Source organism: Rhipicephalus microplus, chromosome 9 (genome assembly GCF_043290135.1).
Source record: "Rhipicephalus microplus isolate Deutch F79 chromosome 9, USDA_Rmic, whole genome shotgun sequence".
NCBI classification, from domain to species: Eukaryota; Metazoa; Arthropoda; class Arachnida; order Ixodida; family Ixodidae; genus Rhipicephalus; species Rhipicephalus microplus.
Genome location: NC_134708.1, coordinates 29572386 through 29595052, shown reverse-complemented (window position 1 = coordinate 29595052; position 22667 = coordinate 29572386). Strand labels below are relative to the sequence as shown.

The 22667-nt window shown below is 46.2% G+C and overlaps 1 long non-coding RNA gene across 1 annotated transcript in view; it reads left to right on the top strand.

The window, feature by feature from the left end:
- Positions 1-5503: 5503 nt before the first annotated feature.
- Positions 5504-22667, top strand: part of LOC142771645 (uncharacterized) — a 39182-nt gene continuing 22018 nt past the window's right edge. The window contains exons 1-2 of the long non-coding RNA XR_012886042.1: positions 5504-6635; positions 7388-7519. This is a non-coding gene — a long non-coding RNA (uncharacterized LOC142771645). The remainder of the gene's footprint in view (positions 6636-7387; positions 7520-22667) is intronic.

The following is a 22667-nucleotide window of genomic DNA, read 5'->3' as shown; positions in this document are numbered from 1 at the left end:
GCCTGGAAGGCAAATACGTTATATTACTAATTACTGTTCTAGAACTTCTTCTAATGTGATTAATTTATGTTAAAATTACAGCTGACCAATAGGAATGACATTAAATTGCTATTACTTTTCAAAAGCAATAAATGTACATTAAAGCCATTCTTAATCTATCAATATTTATTAGCAACACACTATGAAAATGCTAGCCAATTACACAGAAGTTTGCGGGGTTATGATCCACATGTGAAACCTTGACATCACAGTAGAAAAATGATTGTAGTGGAGATACATATTTGTTGATACGATGCCGCAAAAAGCCCACGCTAAAAAATTTGATGCCAACGAAAACAAATAACTGAATGGATCGTTGCTGTGGCTCATGGGGGCTTTACTCATAAGACCATTCATGTACTTTACAACTCAGCAGCCTGCGGTTTCGCGAAAGCCCCAGCCTTGGCAAAAAACTGCTCGTCATTCGTTTCTAAAATGGCGGGATACGAGTCACAATTAGGTTGCTTTGGAACATCTGGGCACTCTATCTTACTGGACCGGTCCATACGCTGCAGAGCCACCAAAAGGCACAGAAGAAACGTGAGAAAACGCTGATGTCATAGAAGCCTTAGTTGCTTAACGGTGCAGTTTAAGCAACTCGGCATGCATCACAGTCACGGGAAAATACCCTAAAGATCCTCGAAGTAGCTAGACGAATTTCAGCGTAATAATAAAGTAGAATTTCACGACCTTTAAAACACTAATCCTTCCATGGCACACCGCTTGGTAAGCGGCAAAAGCCCGCGGTGACGCCATCTTGAGACTTCCGCTCTAAACATCGTGACGTCAGTCTTTTTGAAGGCATGTACTAGGTTTTATGTAACTTCTAATATATAAAAGTGAAATTTATTGTCATCTGTGAGTGCCAAAAACTTAGCATATGAAGTTTCAGAAAATCTTATAGGGCCAACGTAGCGGAAATACGAAAGATGCGTTTTGAAATTTTCCACGTCACACACGAAGATTTTGGCGCGAAACGTTTGATTGAAACTTCAACCTCAATTTTCTCGACTAATAATGAACTTAATATAGTGAAACATATCGCTTTAACGTTCCCGGAGAGCACTTAATCAGTCGAAGTCAAGTAATTGCTTTTTATTGTGCCTTTAGGAGGACACTATAGTGAGGAACTTAACCGTTTTTCATTGATGTTCTACTTCGAAAACTCTAATGCCAATGTTATCGCCATGGTAGCTTTATTAACAGAGGAGAAAATTAAGTTCAAGTCGTAGTTCTAAATATTGCACCGACGTCTGGGACTCGTGAAGTCGCGAATTTGAAAGAGCACATTTTGAATTTCAACGACATTGCACTAAGCAAACTTTTTTTCTGAAATTTCGTATGTAAACTAGGTTTGTGGCCCCATATAGAAGAAAAATTCCAACATTCCTACTTATTGGGAACTTCCTCGGTGGACGCCGTCAATATCTATGGCGTCATGGCGATTGTTGCGGAAGCTTTAACGTGGCGTCACCACCCGAACTTTTCTTTTTTTTGTGCGTTTTCTCGCTTACCAAATGTCTTCTCACCATAAGTAGAGCAATTTTGTTGTTCTGAAAGATCAATCTACTTATTCACGGGTAAAATTTGGTTTTTTCTTTGTGTCCCTTAAATAAACTGCAAACTTTCGCGTTGTTACGCAAAAACACCCTGACTTTGCAGGCAATAGTGGCATCTCTCAGAACATTATTTTTGTGTGTGTGTGTCCATGGGAAAGTAAACCAAACATATCTTTCTCTCGTGACAACTAGGTTGGCAAAAGTTCAGACAATCCAGTTTTTTTTGTTTTCTACATCGGGTGCAAATCAATTCTAACGCGGCTTACAAGAAATTACTGACGAATTAGAACAGCAGTTCTCAGATCAGGGTTCCAGAGCCCAGGGGGTTCATAAAAGTCATTCCGGAAAACAAAGTGTGCTTATTGGAGACGCAGCGTGTCTTGCAACAGTTGCCCCTTCCTATTTTTTTGCATGCTTCACATCATTTCGTTTTCATGTTTTCTTCCTGATTCAAGAGACAGCTTTTAAGCTTTTGTTGCAGTTTTCTACGCCATAGTCACGTGAGCATACTTTTCATGGGCTTACATATTTGCACAGAAAAAGATAGATAACAATATTATGCGGGGCTTTACGTCCCGAAACCATATTATTATGAGAGACACCGTAGTGGAGGTGGGTAGCTGGGTGCAAATCTTTATTGTTGTCCGGCAAGACGCACGTAAGTGTGCAATTGGCAACTGCCGAAAATTTTGTCCATCTGGTGTTCTTCAACATGCACAGACATCACGTGGTACTCGGGCCTCAATACCATTTTGCCTCCATCGAAATTGGATGCCGCGTCCGGGATCGAACACGCGACCTTGGGGTCCGCAGATCCACCATGGCGGACAAGAAAACTCAGCTGAAATCAGGTTCGGTGTGTCTGCAGAAAAAACAATTTATTGAAAAAAGTGTTGAAATCGAATTTGCGTGGCATTTTTTGATAAATGTATGCTTTGTGAGAGAAATAAATGGGACCTAATTCACGCTACCGGTTGTGTTCATTTATTATTATTACCCTCCCCCCATCCCGGCCCCCTGCTTCTCTGAGCTAAAGAGGCCCTCATCACTTCACTTTCACCGGTAAACATTCATGGCTGTGAACTACAGTTTAAGAGTACTGTCTTTTGTTCTATATAAAAAAAAACGTCCAGGTCTGCCTCCCCGAAGGTTCCATTCTGGAGCATGCTATTGCGATATGTATTTAAAACTAATGTACTACTACAATTTAGAGTACGATGTACTACACTATTGGAGCGCATTAACATTGTTTTTTAAGAAAAGTTTATTGTATCGTGGACGCAACAAACACATGAAAACATGCGTTTGGGATAAATTGTTAACGCATTAGCGCACTATACGCACTTGACTATGGTAGAGCCATAATCTGTCCCGGTTAACGCAGCATTGGGTGACTTTCGAAATGGAATGCACAACGGTCGTGTGTGTTTGGAAGAAATGTGTGCTTGGAAACAATTTATAGCACTTGGCACTCGACTTTGGAAGAGCAGAAAGCCATCCCTCATACAGGTAAGAAAGCAGCCTCGGTATGCTGCGTTTAGAAAAAGTGGGCAATGATTTAGAGTTCTATAGTCAGTGACAATCTAAGAATAAAAATCAAAATAGAAATAAAAGAACAAGCACCGAACCGAAAACTGCGGGTCACAAAGTCACTCATCTTTGCGAGAGAGTGGCTTCCGTGGCAACCTGAAGTATTTTTTTCCTGCTAACACAAAGAATACGTCCAATAATAGTTAAACGTTCGACGTCCTTACTTGAAAAACTATGTTTAGCAGAGAGTGATGTCGAAATATCTGAGAAAATTGTGAAGGATGTCAATGTCTTTTGACCGATAACCAGTGGCACCTGCTTTTGTTTTGATAAGGAAACCACCCATGTAGAATAAACAACCTTTCTCGGGGTGGCAAACGTACGGCTGTAGGTGGACCTTATATTTATTCGTAGGTTGTAACCGACTATAGGTTCTCTACCATGGTAGTGCATAAAGCCGTCCCGTGAGCCTAACAATTTATGAGGCCGTATCGGCAAACATTGGGGATCCAAAAGAGCACAACTTTGAGTAGAGAAATTTATTCTCACAGACAGTGCAGTCAGGTGATAATAAGGGCCACTAAAGTCATGCGGGGCATGACAACTACGGAGACTTTCTTTATTCGAATCCCCTAACCTGTTCGAGGCATGTGTTTTACTCTTGAAGAAATATTTGTTAGTTTTATAAGGAACGACATCATTTCTAAAAACTTTTCATGATATTTTGCTGTCTACGCTTCTCCCTTTAGCCTATTCTTTCTCAACATTAAAGACACCAATACAAACGCTGATCACTGTCCGAAAATTTTTCGAAACGCGTGGTTGAACGAGGACCGTTGAACAGCACGCTGAACGAGGGGGTTAAGACAGGTTGCTTGCTTGCGTGCGTGCGTGTGTGTGTGTGTGTGTGTGTGTGTGTGTGTGTGTGTGTGTGTGTGTGTGTGTGTGTGTGTGTGTGTGTGTGTGTGTGTGTGTGTGTGTGTGTGTGTGTTGGTAATAATAATAGTGTCAGGTTTTATGTGATGATGAGAGCCGTCGTAGGTCAGGGCTCCGGAAATTTCAAATATCAGGTGTCCTTTAACGTGCACTAACGTCATACGGTACACGGGCCTCTATACTATTTCGGCTTCATCGAAACGCGATTGCTGCGGCCAGAATCGAACCCGCGACCTTCCGGTTAGCAGCCCAGCGCCATAATCCCTGCGCCATCGTGGCGGACGTGTGCCTGTATGTGCGCGATGACAAAAGCCCGCCGACAGTGCCCATGAAAAGGACCTTTTTCACGGGCACCATCTGCTCATGCGCACCAAAAATGCTTCGAAGGCGCCACCGCGAAACATTTTCGGTGGCTCCTGGCCTCCGAAACCTGTCGGCACACCATCTCGGACGCGATGTGTGCGAAGAAACGTGCAAGCTCCCCCGCTGTTGCGTTCACCAGAAAGACACCAAATTTGCTTTTGGCTCTCGCCGCTAAGGGCGCTGTACTTGTCGTGAAAAAGACCGATTGGTATCGGTAAAGAAATCGGGCCTACGGACGGCCCCGTAGTCACGCGCGAAAGGCGCGTGAAATAAAACGCAGTCGCCATGCACTGTGTGGTAGACCGAAGGGCAAGAACAAAAAGGCACGCAGTGTAAGGGGAGGCTCCGGTCACAACGAGCATTTGGTTTTGTAAGAATCTGACGTGACGTTTCGGTTTTTTATACAGCGATAGTGTGAGAGACCCTCGGAATTTTCTATGGCGTTTGTGTATGGCATAGCGTAGGTTGCTACAGTAAGGAATGACTTTATAGAAAGAACTTTCAAGTTAACGTACGTTTCAAGGCGCATTTTGGGGGCTTTTTTATACTTGCAGTAAAACAGCGTCACTGAAAACAAGGCACCGGATGAAGGGGAACGTTGCTTACACAGGGTGCATGCACCAACACCAGACAATTTAGTCAATAGATAGATAGATAGATAGATAGATAGATAGATAGATAGATAGATAGATAGATAGATAGATAGATAGATAGATAGATAGATAGATAGATAGATAGATAGATAGATAGATAGATAGATAGATAGATAGATAGATAGATAGATAGAGAGATAGATAGATAGATAGATAGATAGATAGATAGATAGATAGATAGATAGATAGATAGATAGATAGATAGATAGATAGATAGATAGATAGATAGATAGATAGATAGATAGATAGATAGATAGATAGATAGATAGATAGATAGATAGATAGATAGATAGATAGATAGATAGATAGATAGATAGATAGATAGATAGATAGATAGATAGATAGATAGATAGATAGATAGATAGATAGATAGATAGATAGATAGATAGATAGATAGATAGATAGATAAATGCTGGCCGTACATTGGTAAACAATATAAGAAAACACCAAGCATACGAGACCAGATTGAAGGCATGCGTATAGAGATGGCCACACCGCGTGCAACATGGTCGTTTCTTTGCGTCTTATCCCTAGTTTTCGCTGGCGCATCTTTGCTGCATGTCAGGGTACATCTTACCTTGCCCATATCCTGCCTGGTTTGAAAGATGAGCTCACAAATTCGGCAACGCTTTGCGTTTATATTGGAACAGCGAAAAAGACGAAGCACGCAGAAGGAGTTCACAACAGCAGCACTGACTGACAAGTCGTTGCTTTATTCGAACGAAAAAGAAAGGGGTTGTAGGAAGAACCAAAACATGTGTGTGCAAAATGTGCACGTGACGAAAGACTACACTTGTAGCATCAATAGGTCCTCTCCATTTACGTCAGCCCATAATCGAATAGCGCAATCAATGGTGCGTTAAATCACATGTCACCAATTTTGTAAATGGCTTTGGCTGCCTTTCTTATGCGTCAAGCCGTCTGTCTACGAACAGTGGTCGTGCGGCAGAATTCCGGGCTGCAACCACAGGTGGCGCAGTGAGTAGACAAGAAAGAGATAGTCGAAGCCTTCGCTATCTGTAAAAATGGTGACCCGTGTGTTATCGCACCGTTGATCACGTTACTTGGTTGCGAGCTCACCTACTTGGAGAATACGTAATGATGTTAAAAGTGTGGTCATTTGTCACGTGCGTGGCTTGCGCGCGCATGTTTCGTTCTTTTTTCTCGTTTTTCTGTTTCGCTCGAATAAGACAAGCAGTAGTCGGCCAGCGCTCGTGTTGTCAAGTCTTCCTTTGCGCTTCGTCGTTTGAGTTGTTCCAATGTGAACGCAAGGCAACTAGCACAACTCTACCTTTTGCTCCAACGCTTTGAGGACACGAAGACCACGGCCCAGACCGACCAAGAGACTCAAGCGCTGTGCATCGTGCCCATCAGCGGTGCAGTGCATGGTGTCCGTGTCCTTGGCACTCTTCGTCATCTGTTCTTGTGCACGCCTAGAAGGGGAGCCGGAAGAGAGCCACGACAAACGACACGTCATCGCAGTGCCAACCAGGTTGTGGCTACTCTTGCACGAAATTGGCTACGTTGCATTCCCCTCCGGTGACAAAAATTTCAGGTTGGCCCCTTTGACTTCTATTTTGGCCCTATTATAGCCTCTTGGTATTTGCAGGTACAAAAACTAAACGCAGTTCTGGGAAGTGAAATCTGAGGAAACAGCAGAGCTGTGGTTTTTTTCGCGGTTTTCTGCTCGCTATCTTCGCTGCCACTCTCCCCCCTGAAGCTCTAGTCATGCGCAGTTCATTTTGCGAAAGGGCGTGACGCATAGAAACACCGGCTCTTATACCACACTTCCTTTCCCATTGGTTCGCGTACTCCACCAGAGTGCTGCTCATGTGACCTGCGTATCTCTCCCATTCTCGTCTCACATCCTTTATTTGGTCACGTGAACTGGCTCTAATTCGTGGTGCCAGACAACAAATTTCTACTTAAAATAGTTGAGCTCGTAATATAGTCCAGCTGGTAACAAGCCAACGTACATAGCCTACTCATGGTTCCTTCCCAAGCTCATCTGTCACGTCCTCCAATACGCGCATATCCTCGCACACCCCAGCTGCCTGGTGCACACCAAGGCAACCGAACGCAATACGCCTGCAATTACCTATAGATAACGAAGTGGCCATGGTCTCGCAACATGGTTGCGAGACCATGACCATAGAATGCTGCGCACGCTATTTATAATGCTGATAACAAAGCACGTGTTATCTGCCTCTTTTGTGAACCCTTAGCAACAGTATACTTTTTATTATTTTTTATTTATTTAAAAAAATTATAAAGTACCCCTTCACCTGGGAATATTCTGGCCCACAGTATGTTCCTCCCGTCGCCAACGCCATCCTTCCTCAAGGAAGTCATCACGCCAGCAGGAACAGCAGCATCGGTGAAACGGGCTTGCTAGGTTACGGAAGGTGTTGAAGCCCTGGACTGAGGGCGCTGTACCTGGTAAGCGTACATTATGCAAACAACTACTTAGTCTACACAAGGAACTCTGCGTGGCTCAAAACTAAAGAATGCGTCCCAGGCAGTTGTCTGTTTCGCGTAACTTTGATTCTCAATCTTGGGGAATCTGCCAGAATGTTTTATAGTGAAAGTTCTAGTGGCGTCATGTCTCCCAAGGTCATTCATCGCGTCGCAATGACCTTGAACGTCTGGAGCGCGTGCGTAGGTGTGACATCACGCCACATGATCCACTGCGTTGAGCCGTCGCAGCCGCGCTCGCTCAAAGTCTCGCTGGATCAGTATTACGTGGCTAGGTTTATGTAAACCGCCCACAAATGCTAGCGCGCTCCTATTCTAGCTTTTCCGATATCTTTAGTGCACATCATGACTTCGCCTGCTCTATTCGGTGACGTCACGAACAACGAATGCTGTGGCGTGGGCGAACGAGAACGTGTTTTTCTACTGACGGGTGCACATGCAGGAACGAAAAAGAAAGGCTGGAGCATTACTTCACACGGGCAAAGCCCGGCATGTCGACCCGACACGTGATCAAAACGTCAGAGCGTGCGGTACGTTTTAACACTACACTACACTCGGTGGCGTTCCGTTTTGAAGACTCGCTCGCTGTATTTCGTGCCAAAAGGTTGTGCCCTCGCAATTTCTGACGTCAGCGTAGCTCTGGCCGACTGGGCTGCCCTACGTCATCTCCTCGCGCCGACCTCCGACGACAGCGTAGCTCTGACCTACTGGACTTGCCCTACGCCATCTGCTGACGCCGACAAGAGCTCTCGCAAGTGGTGTCTCGTCCTCTGACTTCTGTGACCATGTTTTCATCTTTCCTATCACTTCTATCCCCTCGATATGTCCTCACTCGCTGGCGCAGCGCATCTTTTTCTCTATATATACTTTTACTTCTATCCTTTTAATCCCTCCTCATCCCATCCCTTGTGAGCTACTGTTGAATTGGCGCACCCTGATGCAGACAGTTACGGGGCTCACCTTTCTTTTCTTTTCAGTCTTAACATAAACACTCCCCCCCCCGCCCCCCCCCCCGCGTTTTGGAACCTCCCGCGCGAGCCGGCCGAACAAGCGCGTTTCCATTAAAAGCAACTTGGCGTCATGTCCCGAAATCGCGGCAAGTACCTTGATGCAAAAGTCTCGTGTAGGGTCGACACTGCTACCATCACAACAGGTTGGCTTGTCGAGGCTGGCTGCGTGACGTCATGCTCTCTTTTCTTTTCTCTTTCCCCTGCGGGTCCACCCGATGTCCGCTCTTTCTGCTCGAACGGCGACGAGGAGCGCTTGAGGAGGCGGAAATACGATCCGACGAATAGAGCGTAGCGAGAAGAAAGCTATAGCCACTTGTCAGCTATCAAACGCATGCAACTCCGCTAACGTCCGCTGTATAGACCAGGTCACGCCGATCTCACCGACCGGCGCATAGGCTACCGGCGACATACAATCGCACGCAGACGTCATCTTGTTATGACCTGCCAATGTGCGAATCTGTGGCGCCGAGTTATCATAGCAACCATAATCTCTGGGAAATACGAGAAAGTGCCTATTCACGCCACTCCCTCTTTTGAGAAGGCGTCTCGGCACCAATGCGCCATCTTCAGATGTGAAAACGGTTACATTACTCAGCACTGTCTGTGAAAATCAAAAGACGACGTGGGAATCGGGCCGGTGGGCTGTTTTCAGATGACACGTAATTCTATCCACAACAAAAAACACCGAACTTCGCTGTCAGTGGATGATTGCAATCAACAAAAAACAATATACGAGCCCCAGTAGAAGTCTACGAGTAAGTACACTCACTGCGTGTATTCAAGCGTGACGTCAGCTATTTCGCATAAACATAGTTATCTGCGTACAGTATGCCTGCAGTGTGCGGCACCAACTGATTGTCGTACACTTTCGCAGGTCGCACGCCAATATTATGATATGTTACGACTCACGTGTATATGTAGGCACTGCGCAAATTTTGAACAAACCTAACGGCTTAATTGATTGATATGTGAGGTTTAACGTCCCAAAACCGCCATATGATTATGAGAGACCCTGTAGTGGAGGGCTACGGAAATTTCGACCACCGGGGGTTCCTTAACGTGCGCCCAAATCTGAAAACACGGGCCTACATTTCCGCCACCATCGGAAATGCAGCCGGGATTTGATCCCGCGACCTGCGGGTCAGCAGCCGAGTACCTTAGGCACAGGACCACCGCGGCAGGGCAAAAAAAAAAACAAACTGCTAACTATCGTGACTCAAAGAAACGTGAACGGCAGAAAGCATGACTTTCGACTTAGTCGAACAGCGACATAGTTTTACTGTCGCTAGGCGAATCTATACCTTAATTCGGCGTCACCATAGCACTAAAGTCTTGCTCTGGTTGGTACTGGTACTTCACACCGCGTCTGTGTTCCAAGCGCCAGGCATGACTGGCTAAGTATACATATGCGGCGCATAAGCGCAAGCTGGAGCGGGACTCAAGCACTACGTTCACTTCGGCGTACACCAGGAGTTTTGCCTTGACATAGCTAAGGCATGCCACAGTCTGGATCAGTCGAAAGCATGCTTTCCGCTGTTTGCGTTTCTTTTTATTGCTATAACAGGTACAGCATCAATCTTTATGAAAGGAAACACGTGGCCTGCACGCTCCGGTGGCTGCTGGCAGCGCGTTCAAGTGGGTGCGAGACCAACCACACGTCATCTCGCGGCGAGCAAAGTAACCAGTCGTTGCTGATATGGAACCAGCGGCAAGAGAGCGCTCCCTTCCCCTTCAAGGCGATTACCAGCCTCTTGAGTTATTCATTTTGATAGGGAGGAGGGGGTGGTATCTTGCCGCTGGTTTGATATTGGTAATGAGTGCTTGCTTTAATCACCAAGAGACGACGTGAAAAGAGGCTGTTGTTGCTCTCGCTCCCACTTGAACGCGCTGCCAGCAGCCGCCGGAGTGCGCAAGCCAGACGTTCCCGTGTTTCCTTTCATAAAAATTGACACTGTACCTGATGAAGTTGCTTCCGTGGTCTGCTATGCACGTTCTGTAGACATTTCGCCCTGTCTAGGTAGGTCTTCTCGACGTTTCACAGGAAAACAGCACAAACTTTCAGTATAGGAAAAGCGGAAACATGCTTACAGTGTGACTCGGGGTGGAGAGTTGCGAATTTGATTTGCTCAAGTGGCAGTCCAGGTCGTTGTTTGCCGCGCTTGCAACAGATGGCATGACTCACATTCTCAATATGGCAGCGTGCACTGAACTCGCTGTCTTCTGGTCTGTACTCGTCTTTACAACAGCGATGCCACTACAAAAATTTTGCTGGTTGCCCTTTCATATTTGCACTAAAGCCAAACGCTATATAAAAAAACATTGCGTACAGCTTCTGCACAACCACGCCAAACACACCTTTCTCTCGTGATGACTTGGTTGTCAAGAGCTAAATCGTAGGCCATTTTAAATACGAGTGCATTTCTTAGTCTGGCTATGTCAGGCGTCCGGTAGTATCCGTCCACAACCCTCTCCCATGCCAACAGCTGTGGGTGTCATCGCCCCTAGCAACCGGAACATGTGGTGCACGCTAGCTACTATAGCTGGAAACGCTTACCGCGTTTGTCGCGACATAAAAACGTCACGTTTGGCGAAGGCGCTATTGGCTGCACGGTGTAAGAAAAAACATTTTTCTAACGCTGGGTTCTCACATGCGAAACGTCGTTATGGACGCTATGCAATGCATTCGCATTTCATTATTCCCTTTGGGGAGGTGAGGGAATTTTTCGTTATTACACGCGGCGCAATTTCCTTCTAATGAGGCTTACAAAGTATAATTGATGGTATAGTGTGCGCTGTTATTTAGGAAAACGTTAAGCCGTTTCCCACAGCATGTTCTATACTTGTGCGTTTATATAGTGTTTAAAGACTCAGACTACTATGTACTCTACTGTAGGAGAGCAATAAGCCGTCCCGTGGGCCTCACAATCGTGGCACGCATGACTACGGTGGGGAGAGTTTAGGGGGGGGGGGGGGGGTTAAGAAGAATGTTTAACGATTTCGAGTACTTCGTACTCAACAATGGGATAGCACTGAGCCGTCCCGCTAAAACCTATTCACACCTGAATACTGACCTCTAGGTATATTGGAGTGAAATACCCGACTGGCAGTACTTTGTGCGCCCTACATTATTAGAACCTTATTCCTGCTCGAGGGAACCGCGTCCTATTTAAACAAACATTTTCCCAAGTTTTCCAGAGAAGACAACCATTGTCAACACTTTCTTGAGACATTTTCCTTTCTCCGCTTTTCCTTTATCGTACTCGTTCTCTACAGTAGAAACAATAGTGTCTCATGGTAGGAGCATTAATGAGGGTAGTAATAATAAAAATAATAATAATACGTTTATTTCACCATCATTGTGTACATGATGACAGGGGCCCGCAGTAAAAGCTGCAAAATTCAAGGATCGTTCCAATGAAAACTCCAACCAAAAAAAACAGCTTGACTGAGCTGCTGACCCCTAACCTGGCGAACAGCAAGGATTCAAGAATAAAAAAACGCAACCTAATGTGCATAACATAACAGAAAAAAAATGAAAGACACAATACAAGGAAGTACACTTTTAAGGCACAGAAATCGCGAGCAAACAGATAACAGGAATTATAAAAGAAAAAATGATAACAACTCTTTATTTGTCGATGTTTCAAGGGGTGCGTTTTTAGCTGCGAAGCTATTGAGCAGTCGCGGAAGCTGGTTTTCCAGGGTTTGCGTGCCGTAAGTTCTGTATGTCCGCGTGCGAACTCTTTATATGACCAAACTTGTGGCTTGGTAACTAAGTCAAATTACAGCAAGAATGCACGCTGTTCGCGGATATCAGCGAGCAGTGTGTCGGCCATCAATAAAACTGACAAGCGCTCAAATGCATCGGCTGTTATACAACCATCATTGAAGATTCCAGCGTTATTGCTAGCGGCCGCGTAAGTTGCAGAGCTAACTCTGGTGATCATGTTGAGAGCGTAATTTGATTAAGGTTCTAACATTATCTAGATAACGTTAGTGTTGGAAACATACACAACGTATTTTTTTTTTACATAGATCAGTGTGCATATATTGCCACACCCACTCTGCGTTGGCATTGGTGTCGTTGGTTGCGAGTGACAAATCTCGTCCGTGACCAAAAATACAGGAAGATGCAAACAGAGGAAGATGCCGGATAGACTTTGTCTGCTGGAACTCCGCATTTCCTGTGCTTTTTCTGAGGACACCAGGCATGTTTCCCTTTGTTTTGAAGCTCTGTGCTTAAAGAAGCGGTAAGACCTGATAATAAGGGCAAGCAAATTACGAACCGGTGCCTCCGGTGGCACTCTCTTATCTAATTAGCATCGCAAAGTCCCGACTAAGAACCAGTGCAGTCATGGGGGGGGGGGGAAGGGGGGAGGATGCAAGTGGTGTCGCGAAAGCAAAGCGGTCGTATTCCACATTACGCACCCTATCTGTGACGTCGAAACAATCGCAGCGCTGGCCTCTTTAGTGGAGGCCCTCGTGGCTAATTGGTGGGCGCTGCGGATGGCGTTAGCCGTTTGGGGTATCGCTTGGGGCCATTTGTGGTAACGTTACGGCGGACAAACAGACAAATGTACAGAAATACCTAAATTTTTGCGTCGAAGTACCCCAAGAAATATTATCGTCTTTAATGTTGTTGTTTCAACCAACGCCTATATTATTTTTACTTAATGCCAGTGCAAACGCGTGTTCTTGAACGGGAACCGTCGGTCCGCCTTCGTTCAGAAAGTGGTCGTCATGCGGCGTCAAGTTACGGGTAAGGCTTCTTGCGTCACACGTTTATCCGAGTGCATTCTGACGGAGAAGCTATAGACTGGTTTCCCTCTTCGATGCCACACATCTGTCAGATTTCTTCCATCGTCCTCATTCTTTGTGGCTCGAAGCAATACCATAGGATAAAGAACCAATTTGTAGATGGGAAACTGTAGCCTTGACAACAGTACGCCCCGCCGCGGTGGCCTAGTGGCTAAGGTGCTCGGCTGCTGACCCGCAGGTCACGGGATAGAATCCCGGCTGTGGCGGCAGCATTTTAGATGTAGCCAAAAATGCTCAGGCCCGTGTGCTCAGATTTGGGTGCCCGTTAAAGAACCCCAGGAGGTCGAAATTTCCGGAGCCCTCCACTGCAGCGTCTCTCATAATCATACAATGGTTTTGGGACATTAAACCCCACATACCAATCAATTGACAACAGTACGCAAGATAAGCAGCGGTAGTGCATAAAACTGCCGAGTGCACCCAAAAGATGGGCGTTTTTTTACGTCAGAAAAAAAAAACAAATGGCCGCCCTTTTTATTTCGTACCTAGTGCGTATGTGCCTACATGGTTGCGTCGGCTGATTCTGTATTCTGTGGCTATCCTTTCGACACAGAAGTGTACGAAAAAAAACGGGACTCGTTCAGGGCTGCGGGTGTCTCGTACCTTTCGCCCGCTTGTTTTTAGCGCGTCGATGCGCCCAGCAGCACGCCAAATCACCATTCGGAACACAAGACCTGTGCCTACAGTCTACATAGAACCGGAAGGCATTTATCGGCAGCTGTCATCAGTAAAAACAATTCGCGAATGAGTATGGGGAATAATGTTATTTATTGACAACAATCTAGCAATCATGTTTCAATGCAAAGAAATAATAAATCTATCCTTTCAGAAGCATTACCGAAAATTTGTAAACGTTATGCTTTCATTTTCAGAGGCAAAACGAACAGAAAAGCGTGTTCAATTCGTAGGGACTGTCATTAGAAAACAGTTGCAAAAATTCGCGTGAGTTGCTTCAGGAAGAGCTTCCAATTACAGCTCCTGCTTTCACCGAGCACTACACTAAAACACGTCATTTTAAAGTATTCTAAATTCTTTGTACAGCAAGCACTGTATACTCATAAAAGACCATGAACTGATTGGACTTGAATGCACGACTCTTGATGATTGCTTGTTCCCTGGAGAATGTGCTTCTAGGCGTGACCAGGCTAACAGAGCCCTTTTGACTTTTAGGGGAGAAGCTCCTTAAAGCGGCACCCGTCCGTCCCTCGTCGTAGTCGTAGAGCGTAACATGTCTTACGCTTTGACCTGAAAGGTAGTGCCGGTGGGAGATTTCTCCTGTACGTTGTTGAACAATTAAAAAATTCGCAGCGGGCACGATAACTAAAAGCCGAATTCTCCTTTCTCTGATTCCCCATTAGCCGCCATCGGCGTGTACATTGAGCGATATCTGACAAGAAAGAGTTGCTACGTTATACTCGCTGGGCGTAACCTCCTTGATTTTAAAAAGGTTTTGCGAGCGTTGGGTCGCAATGCCATGAATACAGTGAACTAGTATATACCATGAATTCGAGGTGGTGAAAGGTGGGAAGTAGACACGAAGCGCAAGCCGTAAGAAAGTGTGCGTGTGCCACCTCTCGTTTAGTCACTTGAATGTCCGCTGGATGGCGGTGCTTCTATATGCAGAATATATTATGAAAAGATGCGAGATGGCGGTACATGGAGTTTTGACTAGATGGACGAACAGACACACAGACAGATGCATGGACGGACTCACGGATGGCTGCAGGAACGGATGGACGGACGCCGGGGGAAGCACGGACGGGCGGATGGATGCATGGACGGTCACACAGACGGACGCATGGACGGATGGAAGCAAGAACGAATGTACAGACGGATGCTTTGCCCCACTCTCTATCATTCACCCCGTGGATATGCCGCCATTTTTTAAATAAAAACGGACTTAGCGTCGCGTTTATAGACAATTTTCATGTGAATAATTTTTTGCGCGTGTGTGTTTTTTTCAACTTTCCTATTCTCTCTCCTTTCTTCCCTTGTTTCCTCTGTCTCCCCTTCCTGAAGGAGCAGGCAGGCGTTGTGCCCCTATAGTTGGCAGTTGTCAGCCTGTTCCCGCCCTATTTCCTCTGTCTTCGTGTTTTCTATGTACTCAAACCAAATAATAATAATAATAATAATAATAATAATAATAATAATAATAATAATAATAATAATATAAACACCCGTCTTTTTATTGCAAAATACGTAGTGCGGTCAAGCTGAGGACACAAGGAGGTGGGTTTTTTCGCAAGATATTATGGTAGAGCGTAAGTCGAGAGAAGCGCAAGTATTCGAACACGTGCAGGGTCAGTGCAAATGCACGTAGTACACAAATACACAACACTCGCAGCGTTGTTGCAGACCGGGGTCTAGTCGACGCGTCCCCACTTACGTGGGTTGCCGAGATGTCAGGATTACGTCGGACCCGGACTCCTGTGGTAACGTGGCGCAATTTCGGGCGCAAGGAAACAACGCTCGCATGTTGGGGAAACAAAAAACAAGCTGGTTTACTGGCACTATTTATAATCATTACAGCATGAGAGGTTAGGAGTTCCGTCAGCCACGAGCGTGGTGGATGAGCCGTTAAACCATGGTTCAGAGCAACGTCCAGCACTTGGCAGCGTCGTTTTCAGCCCTCTCGGGCTCCTCCTCCTTGATTGGAACACCAATCACACACATGACACCACCCACCATTGCGTCAGACACACGGCCACCGAATAGCCGTTGCAGCTCTTGATGGAAATGGTCCTCCGGTCAGTTCACAGAATAAGTTGGCGGTTGGGTTACTTCTGCCGTCTTTCCCTGGAAGGGCAGCAAAGGATTATAGACCCTTAATCACTTAGATACGATCTGCGTGGTCGGCCTGCCTTGCCGTTTCTCCAAACAAGCCACGTAGGTATATTGGCTCGCGAACGGTCGAAATTGTCACATTCTAATCCCTGTATTGCTTCCCGCTGCTTGACGCTCGTTCCCAGGGAAGAGCACTGGAAGGAAGGAAAGAAAACAGAAGGAAAAGAACGACAGGGAGGTTAACCAGCCTATAGGCAGCCTGTTTGCTACCCTGCGCATGAGAGGGGGATGGGAGAGATGAAAGATGGAGAGAAGAGCATTGGGGCTTCCTGACGTGGGAACGCAGCCCGGCTATGCTTCTCATGGCCAGCATGGCACCCACGGAAGAGAGTCACAACAGCGGTAACGAGGTCTGAGAGGGAAATCACCGACAACAAATAACAAATACGCACGCATTATCGAAACGTCGTGCGTCCGCGATGTATGTAGTAATAGTAGTAGTAGTAGTAGTAGTAGCAGTAGTAGGTAGCCACCTCCATGACCGGACTAGAGGAGCGGCACGCACGCACCCTTTAGAATTGAGGAGGGAACCTGTGGACATTAATCATAAATAAAATGATAATTGTTTCAGATGAAATAACCCACAGAGACTACTAACTAGATGACCTAATTTATAATAAAATTTGACTTGAATTTGATGCTTACTAAAAAAAACTAGTTACAGAAGGGCGCACTTTGAGCACTATCTAAGCAGAAAAGGTTGCCATGTTAAACTCGCTGGGCGTCACCTCCTTGGTTTTTAGCGTGAGGTATTCAGCAAACTCTGTGAACTTTTAGCGGGACGGCTCAGTGCTTTCCCATAGTTGAGTACGAAGTACTCGAAATCATTGAAATTTTGTCTAAGCACACAGTTGAGCCACAGTGCCAGGATCTAGTGGTGTTGAAAGGTGGGAACTAGACATGAAGCGCAGGCTGTGAGAAAGCTCGCGCGTGCCGCTCCTCTAGTCCGGCCGTGCCACCTCTCGTCTAGTCCTTGGAATGTCCGCTGGATGGTGGTACTTCTATATTAGGAATAACTTATGGAAATATGCGAGATGGTGGTACTTGGGGTGTTCAGAATAGATGGACGGACGGACTGGCGCAATGACTGGCACACGGACTGGCGCGCGGACGGTCGCACGAATGGACACGCGGACGGTTGCACAGATGGACGCGCAGACGAACAGAAGCAAGCACCAATGGACGGATGGAAGCGCAGACGGACTGATGGACGCTTCGCCCCACTCATCATCATGCAGTCCGTGGATATGCTGTTATTTTTTTTTCAAAAATCATGCCTCTCTTCGCTTTCGATTTTGTGCTTACTATGGTGCCTCTAGGGGATATTTCGGCATCCCCGAGGGCAGATTTGGACGGAGCCACTATGGGTTCTTCTTTAGCTGTCAGTTTTTTCGCCCTTGTTCGGTGGTGGGTGGAACTTGAGACTTTCGATACCTGGCAAGGTCACCGCCACCTCACAGCGCTCGTGATCCAGCAGCGTCGCAATGACGCGTCCCCGTTGGTTGCCCGTAAGCGCCGCAAATGGGAACGAGCTATCACAAGCCCCCTAAAACACTGTGCATCTCACCGAGCTAGCGCGACCGCCAACTTGTGAACATGAAGGCTTCCCAAACACGATGAATGCAAGACTCCGCCGCACGGCTCTGCACACAGCTGGACAAAGAATTACTTCATCACAGGTGGTGGAGCAGGCGCGGATGACGAGGCCCGAGTGGCGGTTTCAGGCATCGCGGCTGGACAAAGCTGGCGTCCACTGCGGAGTTCCAGAGCCGGGTTGTGTGAAGACCCCGCACCTTCCACCAAAAGATGTTACGGGGAAGATTTATTCACCGAGAGCTGGTCTTGCTAACGGCTTAAAGAGCGCACAGTCATGCAGGTTAACGGGAGAAACTCGAGTCCTACCCACAACAACCACGTTGTCGTCTTCCTCCTTTCGGGTGCCATTTCAGCTGTGCCGGGGCGATAGTTCGATACACGTATCGATATGATTTCCGTCGTGATGCACCATGAAGTATAATGGGTGCTCTCCTTGATTACAGCAAAGCATACGCGAGGCATAGGTGATGGGGAGAACAGGAAAGGGCTAGAAGTGATGAATGGCTGGATCACGCGCACCTACCTGGCATTCATAAAATAGAGCAGGCGCTGTTTCAACCATCGGTAACTTATACGATAAAGAAAAGGTGGGGGAATCGAAACGATTTGAATATGTTTTGCAGTGGTTTTATTTCCTGAAACGTTTGCAGAAATATATGTTCAAGAGTAATGGAGTTGCCTAAGGTCAGTATAGGGTTCGAATAAGGCACGTCACACATGGTACTGCAAGGCACTGCTGTGTTTTGATAATGCTGCGATGCAATGCTTCCAACCCGCCCGAGACGCTTTTTGCTCTCCCATAGTAGAGTGCCAAGTACTCTAAATCGTTATCAACTATATCTAAACACCGAATGGTTTCATCGAGTGTGAGGCCCACGGGACGGCTACATGCTGTCGTCCCGTTGTAGAGTACCTAGTACTATAAATTGTTAACCATTTTTTTACACACAGTCCATAATAATACGTGGCATACACGGGATGGATCTATGCGCCCCCAAAGTAGAGTACAAATTACACTAAATCGATAACTTTGTGTGTGTGTGTGTGTGTGTGTGAACGCCCAATTTCTGCTCGTTGTATCATGTAATTCGGCTATTTCAGTACTTTCCGGGATGATTTTATGTTCTCCTATAATAGAATACCGAGTACTCTAAATCATTTAGCTTTTTTTCTATACACTGAAAATTTTATAAACGTTTCATAAACGCATTTGAGGCTAGGCGGTCGTGTATTTTTAATCTGCGACAGCTTATTGCTCTCTCATACAAGAGTACGTCGTACTATAAATCGTCGAACATTTGTTTTAAACACTTTCTTTCATTCAGCGGCCGTGATATCGCCTAGTTGGGAATAAAGCATCTATTGAAAGACAAGCTTAACATTACCCTATATGAGAGTGCACAGTAGCCAACACCGGCAAACCGCATTTAAAATGGCTTGCGATATGAGGCGTGTACGAAAAGTGGTTTGAGGGTTAACTTTTGACGTGCTAGTCATGACGATAATTATAGCGCGAGAACAAAACGAGGACACAGAGACAAGAACACGAATTACTCTGTGGCGTCGTTTTGTTCTCGCGCTATAATTATCGTCATGCCATACCAACTAGCCCAAGCTGCCACACTTCTAAGTGACCTAGTCATCCCGAGTGAAATATGTGTTCAGGGTGGTTCTGCAAAGACGATACGCAATGTTTTAGGTGCCAAGCAGCTTTTTGACTAGCCTGTGTAACGCTGTCCCTCCGTACACCTCATGGTGGTGTCTCGAGCCAGCCCAAGCCCAGGAAGACACCTGTAAAACTGTCGCTCCTCTCGCCCTCTCTCGCCTCCCAAAGCTGAAGCAGGTAGCGTCAACTAGTACAAAAACAATCGCAGCATATACACGAGGTGAATGATGGCGAGTAGAGCGAATCAGACGCACAGACACACGAACGCACGGGTGGACGCTTCGCCCCACTCATCATCATTCCGGGGATATGCTGTGACACCATTTTTATTTACATGCAATGCAATTCAGCTGGCTACTACGACTACGACGACACGGTACAACGACCCACAGCGCAATGGGCTTCACTCCTGAAATGTAGCGTCCATAACGGCATTTCGCACGTGAGAACCCAGCATTAGAAGAATGTTTTCTTTTTAGGGGCGAAGCTCCTAAAGCCGTGGGTCGTGCATCCCCGATGTATGTAGTAGTAGTAGTAGTAGTAGTAGTAGTAGTAGTAGTAGTAGTAGTAGTAGTAGTTAGTCACCTCTCGTTTAGTCTTTGGAATGTCCACTGGATGGCGGTACTTGTATGTGAATAATATATGATGAAAAGGTGCGAGAGGGCAGTACTTGGAGTGTGCACTAGATAAACGAACACATGGACGGGCGGACGCACGAACGCGCCGACATAGATGGAAGCAAGGACGAACGGTTGGACGGAAACATGGACACACTGACGAACGCTTCGCCCTACGCATCATCATTCACTCCGTGGATATGCTGCGACTTTTTTCTTACACAGTGCAGCCAGTAGCACCGTTTGCCACATCGGGCGTTTTTCTGTCGCGGGAAAGGCGATATGCATTTCCGGCTCTAGTAGCTAGTGTGTAGGGGTTTAAAAAATTCTATGAAATGAACAAAACAAACAGCGTTCTTGGCTCGGTGTTAGTGTTTCACAGCGACGTCTCACGCACACATTTCCGTACTTTCTTGAGAAGCACCCAGCCACGAACGGTCGAGAGTGAGACGCGAGCAGACGGCAGAGTGGGGCGCAGGGAGGAGAGAGCAAACGGTTAGATAAGGAGCGGCGAAGCACAGCACCTACCCTCTCCTACCCTCTCTCGCACCATATGCTCAGGTTGCTAGGGGCAACGATGAGCGTGCGCGCCCGCAGCTGTTCCTATGGGAGAGGGAGGGAAAGCGAAGAGATGACACCTGCCGGCGCACCGACACAGCCGTGGACAACGCCGGATGCGTGACATAGCCCGACTAATAAATGCATTCGCACTTAAAAACCGACTGCTCGCGCTGCACAACCGTTCACTGATTACCACGTATATGTGGACACTGGATCGTGCGTTCAGGATTCAGTCAAGGGCGTGTTTACTTTGCTTTATGAGCGTCAACGTCGCCGCCAATGTAAGCGTTAGCGCCCACTGCTTCAAATCTGCACAAGGCACTTTTTAGTGGGAGATGGTCCAAGTTTTTTCATTAGGGTTTGGCTTTCATGCAAGTATGACGGTGAAACTAGCCGGAGGGCGAATTTCAGCTGTGGCGTCACTGTTGTACACGAGTATACAGGCCACGCTAGAGTAGATGCATGCGCTTCATGGAGGAAAAGTGGCCCTCACTAGTTTCGCTCTTTCCTCGTCTTCACTCTACCACAGCCGCTGGATAAACCCAGCTGCCCTGGCTCTACGGCCAGGAGAACACAAAGTTTTAGGCGGCTAGATAGATAGACATACATGCTGAAAGCAACCGAAGTTTGCTGACAAATCCGTTTCGAAATAAAAAAAAACACCTGCGATGAAATGAAGATACCTTGTTATTACGACAACTATACCACGTTCGGTTACAAATTAATCAAAGAAAATGGCAGCTCCGCCCATTGAACAGCAGCGGGCCGGCGCTTCCCCTGAGTAAAACAGTCGTGCTTTTCGGTTTCCGCTTGAGCATGAACTACTTATTTCTCGGCTACTTTGAATGCAACTAATATTCTATGTCTAAAGTTCTTGGTTGCTACTGAAACATTGCATTTCGCTGTAAAACGATGTCAAAATCATTGACAAAATTTACGAGGGTCTTCATTTTTGTAATATTAAACCAGCGATGATAATGTTACTTTCTATGAGAATCTTATTGGTCTGAGAAAGTTTCTGGGAAAGTTATGGATTGTTTGAAAGATTTATTCAGCACCTAAGGAACGGCTTTAGGCTCAACCATAGTCGAGTACGAAGTACTCGAAATCGTTAACCACTTCTTCTAAACACAGTGCTTTAAATTGTTAACTACTTTTTCTAAACACAGTCAATAATTTGTAGATATGGTTCCATAGCGAAAGGCCATCCCATTTCAGGTAGTCAAAATTGGTCAGATCCCACGCCCCGGGAAAGCTTATTGCTCTCCCATAGTAGAATACAACGTACTCTAAATCGTCGTACATTTATTCTAAACACATAATCTTTTAGTCACAATTTTTGATGTGTGTGCGCATGTTGTGTTCCATCGCGATGTTTTGTTGGATTGTAATTGACGTTCACTGTTAGTGAGGATAATTTTCGTTTTACACATAAGCACTCCGGGACAGTTTATTGCTTACCGGTAGTAGAGTACATCATACTCTCAACCATCAAACATTTTTTTACAGCGAAAGCTCCTATGAGATCACAACTCGGGGCATGCGCAATTGCATAGCAGGCATGACCTAGCACCAATGGCACAGTGGGGCTCGAACTGGATCCGCTGTGTGCCAGCCCAGTATTCTACCACTGAGTCACACCGGTACTTGTGGCTTGTTGTCAAACTAGCCTTAGGCAGGCTTGACGTCGGGAAAGCAATCGCGTTATTGCGACTTATAAAGCGTTTTACAACAGCAAAAGAACAACCAGTCGTCGCACAATGCGATTAGCGTGACGAATGGGCCGTCCAATGCTCCAACTCATTACAAAAGCTTGTTCTTGTTCCCCTATTAACTGTGGTGCAAACCCACTTTAGCCATAATTCCTCATCGTCGTCAGCCTCTGCATGGACAATTGGCACAAAATTCTTAGCAAGTAATTAGCGGATACCACGCTTCTCAGAAGAATGACGAAAAATAGCATAGCGAATGCCGGCCTACTACCCAAAAGTTTATTGTTA